The sequence below is a fragment of the Mus caroli genome, unplaced genomic scaffold, assembly GCF_978045245.1.
Source record: "Mus caroli unplaced genomic scaffold, Mus_caroli_1 scaffold_2, whole genome shotgun sequence".
NCBI classification, from domain to species: Eukaryota; Metazoa; Chordata; class Mammalia; order Rodentia; family Muridae; genus Mus; species Mus caroli.
In genome coordinates, this window is record NW_028227257.1 from 161,200,400 (window position 1) to 161,209,603 (window position 9,204).

Sequence of the window (9,204 nt, forward strand, 5' to 3'; positions counted from 1 at the left end):
GGTTTTTAAAGAATAGCCTGTGCTCTTAACCTCTGAGCCATCTCTCCAGCTCCTTTTTGGACTTAAAAAAGTGTAGCTAACCTTCCATCCATCCTGTCTTTCAAAGGTGGACAAATACTCACACATGTATTCACAACTAAAAGGAGCAAGTCTCAGCATCTTTAAAATATAGACCTATAAGTAGCTAAGTAATTCTATCATGTTAAATTTAGAATACTCCTTGAGTGAACTTTTATACACCAGATTTACCTCTCATACTTCTAATCTCCAGTGCTCAAAACAGAAGGAAACTATTTGACACTTCTTTTTAATTTTTAAGGCTTATTTTTAATTATGTATATATGTGGGGGTGGCTGGTACGTGTACTCATGAGCACAGGTACCCACAGAGGTCAGAGCTGGAGTTACAGGCAGTTGAGAGCTACCTAGTGTAAATTCTGGGACCCTAATTCAAGTCCTCTGCAAGAACAAGACACATCCCTTATCACTGAGACATCCTCCAGCCCCTTATCAATTAATGAGCTATCCCCACCCCTCATTAATCACTAGGCCATTCCCAGCCCCTATTTGGCAGTTTTCAAAGGGAGAAATACAGAGTAATCAAGTGATCGAAAGAGTGAATTGACCAAGTGGGAAGAAAGCACAGAGTGGGAGACAATTTTGTCAATCCGAGCAATTGCTAAGAAACTTGTCCAGAAAGGTGTGGAGAACCCTCTCAGCCCACCAAGAAGACAACCCAGGCTTGAAAAGTGGCTAAAGAATTTGATACACTTTTCTAGAAGGGAAACATGGCCTTCGGGAGTAATCAGGGAGAAAGAGCCTTCACTTTTCTTCAGGAAAACACAATCAAACCCCCAATGACATCCAGCATTTAGCCACTGAAATCTGTCACCAAACCAAACGAAATGAAAAACAAAAGAGAAACAGAAAGATAGAATCAAGGTACCTTAGTTGCCGTCGTCGCTATGGGAGGGAAAAATTGGGGGCTATCAGAGGAACAGCTAAGGAGTACGGGTTTCTTCTGTGATTATGAGGATCAGTGAACATTGTGTTGACTGCTTTGAATAAAGACCACTGTGGGAGTAAGTATACTTCCATATATTGTGTTTAATTTATATCTCAGTAAAATTACAAAGGCAGCAACAATTGCTGATTAGTGTGTAAAAAACTTAGAAGCTAGACCTGTTAGGGTAATGCAGCTCCCGTGGAAGAGAACTGGGCAGCTGTTTAAAGTGGCAACTGTGGAGTCACGTGACTCAGAAAATCTCCTAGGTATAAACACAGAAGATATGAAAGAATATTTGTACACAAAAATTCAGACACCAGTGTATATGCAGGCATCGTTTGTAGCAACTCAAAATTCATCAGCCACTGTAACAGATATGTAGTAGAATATGAGCATGCCTCCCAATGGGACATGAGTCAATGATGTGCTATGTAGATGAATCCCAGAAAATTGCTAAATGACCGAAGTCACAGATAACATTTGCAGGATCCTACTTACCCTATGCTCAGAACCGGCAAATAGAGACAATGTCAATTTAGTGGTTAAGTGGCTAAGTCTGGAGGGAGAATGTGGAAGTGGGGAGAGATTACTAAGGGATAGGTATCTCAATGGTAATCATGTTCTAAACTAAGATTGTGGCAGTAGTTCTGTAACTGTAAATACATTAGAAAATGTTGGCTGTGCCAGTTGAACTGGGAAACTTGGTGGTATGGGAGCTACACCCCTAACCGCTGTTTAATAGAGTCTGTGGTAAAGGATCAGCCTATAATTTGGTAACTATGATGACAGTCACTTTCCCCAAGTCTTGGTTACTGTTTCACGATTCCTTTCTCCTCCGAGTGTGTCTGTCTTCTCTACCAGTGTCTGTCTTCATGACTCGTTGTTTTCTTCTCCCTCTTCCGCAAATGTCTTTTATTCTTGCCTCCTTTCTCAGAGTGTGTCCCATTTCTTTTAACTGGTTAAAGCTCTTAAATCAAATTAACATCCGTTGCATATAGCTGTACATTGCATGTAGTGAGTAAACATGGCCCTTCCTCATTTTCTCATTAAAAAAAAAAAAAGCGAAAAAACCAGATACTTAAATTTACACGCTGCAGCTGCATGGTGATGGTGCATGCCTTTAATCCCAGGATTTGGCAGGCAGAGGCAGGAGGATCTCATTTTAAGAGGCCAGCCTGTTCTACAGATTGACTTCAAGAACAGCCAGGGACACACAGAGAAACCCTATCTCAAAAAAAAAAAAACAAAAAACAAAAAACAAATAAAAAACTTTTTTTTTTTTTTGGGGGGGCCTGTTGCTTCATCTGGGCCTTAGGGTGTATGACTCCAGCATTAGAATCCAACTGAGGCAGCTTTCAGCATGATTAGGATCTGGATCAATCCTTTTGGTATAGTCAGGTTTTTCTTATATTAGCATTTCCTAAGGTGCCCTAGCCTCCTCACTGTGATGAACTGTAAAGTAAGGATTTACCACGCATTAAAATCCACTCCAAAAAAATATATCTTCTCTCTCTCTCTCTCTCTCTCTCTCTCTCTCTCTCTCTCTCTCTCTCTCTCTCTCTCTCTCTCTCTCTCTCCCTCCCTCCCTCCCTCCCTCTTCCCCCTCCCTTCCTCCCTCCCTCCCTCTTCATTGGAATGCCATCTCTCCCCCCATTTTAAGCTTCTCACTCCTCCAGCCCTAAGGTTAGAAAACAGAACTCAAAACAGTGAGTAGAAACAGCAACTTCTCTTTTCCTGTGTGGCTCGGGTTTGTAACTGTTTTTAAATTCCCATTTCTCTATTTGCAGAGAGAGAGAGAGAGGTTGTGCTCTGTCTCAAGCTGTTCCAGTGAGGTCAGAGACTAACAGGCCACATGTGTCATTGATTCGGTCGGACCTTCCCTTTGGGAAGAGCTGGGGACATCACTGCTGACTCAGTGTAAATGAGAAGCCAACTCACATTGCTAAAACTGTGGTCTGTTCATCCCAGACTTTGGGACATTGAATTCTCTCTGCTTGGCAACTGCAAGCATTTATTGATTACTTGTGACCATGAGAATGAAGACAAGTTAATGGTCTTCCTATTTCAATACAGTCTATCTGACATTATCTGATACCAAGGGGAAAAATGAACTCAGGAAACAAACATTTTTTGTCCACATTAAAGCTATTTGTGACAAATCCTCTAAGGAAAAAGGTACTCACTGTTGGCTTTCTTTTTATTCAATAATAAACCAAAATAAACTGGCTTAATTGAATGAACAAGTATGCTTTTTAAGCATGCAGAAAAATCCCATATTTTCTTAAGCTACCGCTTAGCAAGCTGGTTGGCTGCTATCACCTCATAACAAATATTGTTTTGTTTGGTTTTGCTTATCTTTTGGATTTTTTGTTTGTTTAGATATTTTCTTTATTTACATTTTAAATGTTATCCCCTTTCCTAGTATCTCCTCTGAAAACCCCCTATCCCATCCCCCTCTCCCTATTTACCAATGCACCCACTCTCACTTCCTGGTCCTGGCATTTCCCTATACTGGGGCATAGAATCTTCACAGGACCAAGGGCCTTTCCTCACATTGACCGACTAGGCCATCCTCTGCTACATATGCAGCTAGAGCCATGACTCCCACCATGTGTTTTCTTTGGTTGGTGGCTTAGTCCCAGGGAGCTCTAGAGATACTGGTTAGTTCATATTGTTGTTCCTCCTAGGGGACTGCAAAACTTTCAGCTCCTTGGGCACTTTCTCTAGCTCCTTCACTGGGGATCCTGTGCTCCGTCCAATGAATGGCTGTGAGCATCCACTTCTTTATTTGCCAGGCACTGGAAGAGCCTTTCAGGAGACAGCTATATCAGGCTCCTGTCAGAAAGCTCTTGTTGGCATCCACAATCGTGTCTGGGTTTGGTGGTGGTTTATGGGATAGAACTCCAGGTGGGGTAGTCTCTGGGAGGTCATAGCTTCAGGCTCTGCTTTACACTTTGTCTCTGTATCTCCTTCCATGGGTATTTTCCCCCTTTTAAGAAGGATCGAAGTATCCACACTTTGTTCTTCCTTCTACTTGAGTTGCATGTGTTTTGCAAATTGTGTCTTCAGTATACTGAGCTTTTGGACTAATATGCATTTATCAGTGAGTGCATATCATGTGTGTTCTTTTGTGATTGGGTTATACCTCACTTAGGATGATATCCTCGAGATCCATCCATTTGTAAAAGAATTTTAGGAATTCATTTTTTTTTTAATAGTGGAGTAGTACTCCATTGTGTAAATGTACCACATTTTCTGTATCCATTCCTCTGTTGAGGGACTTCGGGATTTTTTCCAGCTTCGGGCTATTATAAATAAGGCTGCCATGAACATAGTTGAGCATGTGTCCTTGTTACAAGTTGGAGTATCTTCTAGTATCAAGGAGATAAGACTGCATCATTTTGAATTCTTCTACATGCCCAGGAGTGGTATTGCTGGATCTTCCGTAGAACTATGCCCAATTTTCTGAGGAACCACCAGACTGATTTCCAGAGTGGTTGTACCAGCTTGCAATCCCACCAGCAATGGAGGAGTGTTCCTCTTTCTCCACATCCTTGCCAGCATCTGCTGTCACCAGAGGTTTTAATCTTAGCCATTCTGACTGGTGTGAGGTGGAATCTTAGGGCTGTTTTGATTTGCATTTCCATAATGATTAAGGATGTTGAACATTGTTTTATATACTTCACAGCCATTTGGTATTCCTCAGTTGAGAATTCCTTGTTTAGCTCTGTCCTCCATTTTTTAATAGGGTTATTTGATTTCCTGGAATCCAACTTCTTGAATTCTTTATATATATTGGATATTAGCCCCTTATCAGATTTAGGATTGATAAAAATCTTTTCCTAATCTGTTGGTTGTCATTTTGTCTTATTGACAGTGTACTTTGCCTTACAGAAGCTTTGCAATTTTATGAGGTTCCATTTGTTGATTCTTGATCTTACAGCACAAGCCATTGCTCTTCTGTTCAGGAATATTTCCCTGTGCCTATATGTTCAAGGCTCTTCCCCACTTCCTCCTCTATAAGTTTCAGTGTCTCTAGTTTATATGGAGTTCCTTGATCTTCTTAGACTTGAGTTTTGTACAAGGAGATAAGAATGGATCAATTCGCATTCTTCTACATGCTAACCACCTGTTGAGCCAGCACCATCTGTTGAAAATGCTGTCTTTTTTCCACTGGATGATTTTTAGCTCCTTTGTCAAAGATCAAGTGACCAGAGGTGTGTGGGTTCATTTCTGGGTCTTCAGTTCTATTCCATTAATCTACCTCTCTGTCACTGTACTAGTACCATGCAGTTTTTATCACAATTGCTCTGTAGTACAGCTTGAGGTCAGGCATGGTGATTCCACCAGAGGTTCTTTTATTTTGAGAATAGTTTTTGCTATCCTAGGTTTTTTGTTATTCCAGATGAATTTGCAAATTGCTCTTTCTACCTCTGTGAAGAATTGAGTTGGAATTTTGTAGGGATTGCATTGAATCTGTAGTTTGCTTTTGGTAAGATAGACATTTTTTACTATATTAATACTGCCAATCAATGAGCATGGGAGATCTTTCCATCTTCTGAGATGGTCTTCAATTTCTTTCTTCAGAGACTTGAAGTTCTTATCATACAGATCTTTCACTTCTTGGTTAGAATCACATCAAGGTATTTTACATAATTTGTGACTATTGTGAAAGGTGTTGTTATTCTAATTTATTTCTCAGCCTGTTTAACCTTTGTGTAGAGAAAGGCCACTGATTTGTGAGTTAATTTTTTGTGTGTGTGAGTTAATTTTATATCCAGCTACTTTACTGAAGTTGTTTATCAGGTTTAAGAGTTCTCTGTTGGAATTTTTGGGGTCACTTACATATACTATCAAATCATATGCAAATAATGATATTTTGACTTCTTCCTTTCCAACTTGTATTCCTTTGTTCTCCTTTGGTTGTGAAATTGTTCTGGCTAGGACTTCAAGTACTATATTGAATAAGTAGGGAGAAAGTGGGCAGCCTTGTCTAGTTCCTAATTTTAGTGGGATTGCTTCAAGTGTCTCTCCATTAAGTTTGATGTTGGCTACTGGATTGTTTTATATTGCTTTTCTTATGTTTAGGTATGGGTTCTGAATTTCTGATTTTTTCCAAGACTTTTATCATGAATGGGTGTTGGATTTTTCAAATGCTTTCTCAGTATCTAATGACATGATCATGTGTTTTTTTTTCCTTTGAGTTTGTTTATATAGTGGATTACATTGATGGATTTCAGTATATTTAACCAGCCCTACATACCTGGGATAAAGCCTACTTGATCATAATGGATGACAGTTTTGATGTGTTCTTACATTTGGTTTGCAAGAATTTTATACATGAGGGAACTTGGTCTGAAGTTCCCTTTCTTCGTTGGTTTTTTGTGGTTTAGGTATCAGAATAATTGTGGCTTCATAGAACGAATTGGGTCGAGTACCTTCTGTTTCTATTTTTTGGAATAGCTTTAGGAGAATTGGAATTGGGTCTTCTTTGAAGGTCTGATAGAACTCTACACTAAACCCATCTGGTCCTGGGCTTTTTTTGGTTGGGAGACTATTAATGACTGCTTCTATTTCTTTAGGGGATATGGGACTCTTTAGATCGTTAATCTGATCCTGATTTAACATTGGTACCTGGTATCTGTCTAGAAAATTGTCCATTTCATCCAGGTTTTCCAGTTGTGCTGAGCACAGGCTTTTGTATCAGGATCTGATGACTTTTCAGGATTTCCTCAGGATCTCTTGTTATGTCTCCCTTTTCATTTCTGATTTTGTTAATTAAGATACTGTCCTTGTGCCCTCTAGTGAGTGTGGCTAAGTGTTTATCTATCTTGATGATTTTCTCAAAGAACCAGTCCCTGGTTTGTTTGATTCTTCATATAGTTCTTTTTGTTTCCACTTGGTTTATTTCAGCCCTGAGTTTGAATATTTCCTGCCATCTACTCCTCTTGGATTTTGTTTCCTTTTGTTCTCAAGCTTTTAGGGGTGGTATCAAGCTGCTCATGGGTGCTCTCTCCAAATTCTTTTTGGAGGCACTCAGAGCTACGAGTTTTCCTATTAGGATTGCTTTCATTGTGTACCATAAGTTTGGATATTTTGTGGCTTCATTTTCATTAAACTCTTAAAAAGTCTTTAATTTCTTTTTCTATTTCTTCCTTGTCCAAGTTATCATTGAATAGAGTGTTGTTCAGCTTCTACATGAATGTGGGCTTTCTATTATTTATGTTGTTATTGAAGATCAGCCTTATTCTGTGGTGATCTGATAGGATGCTTGGTATTATTTCAATCCTCTTGTATCTGTTGAGGCCTAGTTTGTGACCGATTATGTGGTCAATTTTGGAGAAGGTACCATGAGGTGCAGAGAAAGTATCCTTTTAGGATAAAATGTTCTTTTTTTTTTATTTTACTTTTAAAATTTTTATTAGGTATTTTCTTTATATACATTTCAAATGCTATCCTGAAAGTTTCCTATACCCTCCCTCCTCCCTGCTCCCCTACCCACCCACTCCCAATTCTTGGCCCTGGCATTCCCCTGTACTGGGGCATATAAAGTTTGCAATACCGAGGGTCCTCTTTTCCCAGAGATGGCCAACTAGGCCATCTTCTGCTACATATGCAGCTAGAGATACAAGCTCTGGGAGGTACTGGTTAGTTCATATTGTTGTTCCACCTATAGGATTGCAGACCCCTTCAGCTCCTTGGGTACTTTCTCTAGCTTCTTCATTGGGGGCCCTGTGTTCCATCTTATAGATGACTATGAGAATCCACTTCTGTGTTTGCCAGGCACTGGCATAGCTTCATATGAGACAGCTATAACAGGGTCCCTTGCGCAAAATCTTTCTGGCATATGCAATAGTGTCTGGGTTTGGTGGCTGATTATGGGATAGATCACCAGGTGGGGTAGTCTCTGGATAGTCCATCCTTTTGTCTTAGCTCCAAACTTTGTCTCTGCAACTCCTTTCATGGGTATTTTGTTCCCTATTCTAAGGAGGAATGAAGTATCCACCCATTGGTCTAGGATAAAATGTTCTATAGATATCTGTTAAATCCACTTGTTTCATAACTTCTGTTAGTTTCATTGTGTCTCTATTTAGTTTCTGTTTTTGGGATCTGTTCATTGATGAGAGTGGGGTGTTAAAGTCTCCTACTATTACTGTGTGAGGTACAATGTGTGCTTTGAGCTTTACTAAAGTTTCTTTAATGAATGTGACTGTCCTTGCATTTGGAGCATAGATATTCAGAATTGAGAATTCATCTTGGTAAATTTTACCTTTGATGAGTATCAAGTGTCCCTCCTTATCTTTTTTGATAACTTTAGGTTGAAAGTCAATTTTATTTGCTATTAGAATGTCTACTCCAGCTTGTTTCTTGGGACCATTTGCTTGGAAAATTGTTTTCCAGCCTTTTACTCTGAGGTAGTGGTTGTCTTTGTCACTGAGGTGGGTTTTCTGTATGCAGCAAAATGTTGGGTCCTGTTTACATAACCAGTCTGTTAGCCTATGTCCTTTTATTGGGGAATTGAGTCCATTGATATTAAGAGATATTAAGGAAAAGTCATTGTTGCTTCCTGTTATTTTTGTTGTTAGAGCTGGAATTCTGTTCATGTGGCTATCTTCTTTTAGGTTTGTTGAAAGATTACTTTCTTGTTTTTTCTAGAGCATAGTTTCCCTCCTTGTGTTAGAGTTTTCCCTTTATTATCCTATGAAGGGTTGGATTTGTGGAAAGATCCTGGGCATGCTTGGGCATCTGGGGGGTGGAGAGTCCTCTGGGGACTGTGAGACTGTCCACTGAGTTCGGGCCCAAGGTGACCCAGTGCTGCTGGTGACTGGAAGGCCTCCTCTTCTACTTTTATGTGAGTTCCAAGAACTGAACTTAGGTCATCACGCCAGTGCAACAAGCACTTCCACCTGCTGAGTCACCTCAACAGCACCTGCCCCCATTGTGTTTTAAAAGATAAATTCATAGCTAAGTAAGTTTACTCCAGCTAGCTAAATATCCATTTCTTGGTTTTTATTAGCCCATGACCTAACAGTGTACTTCATCCCACTGGTTGGTAACTTCTAGGAGCTGTCTTATAAAGTGCTGTCTCATTCATCTTTCTTAGTACTGTGTTCATAACATGCACAGCATGTGGCAGGAGGCAAACAGTTATTCAATGGAGTCACTGCCACCAGAGCCTCTGCTTGGCTGCCAATGAGA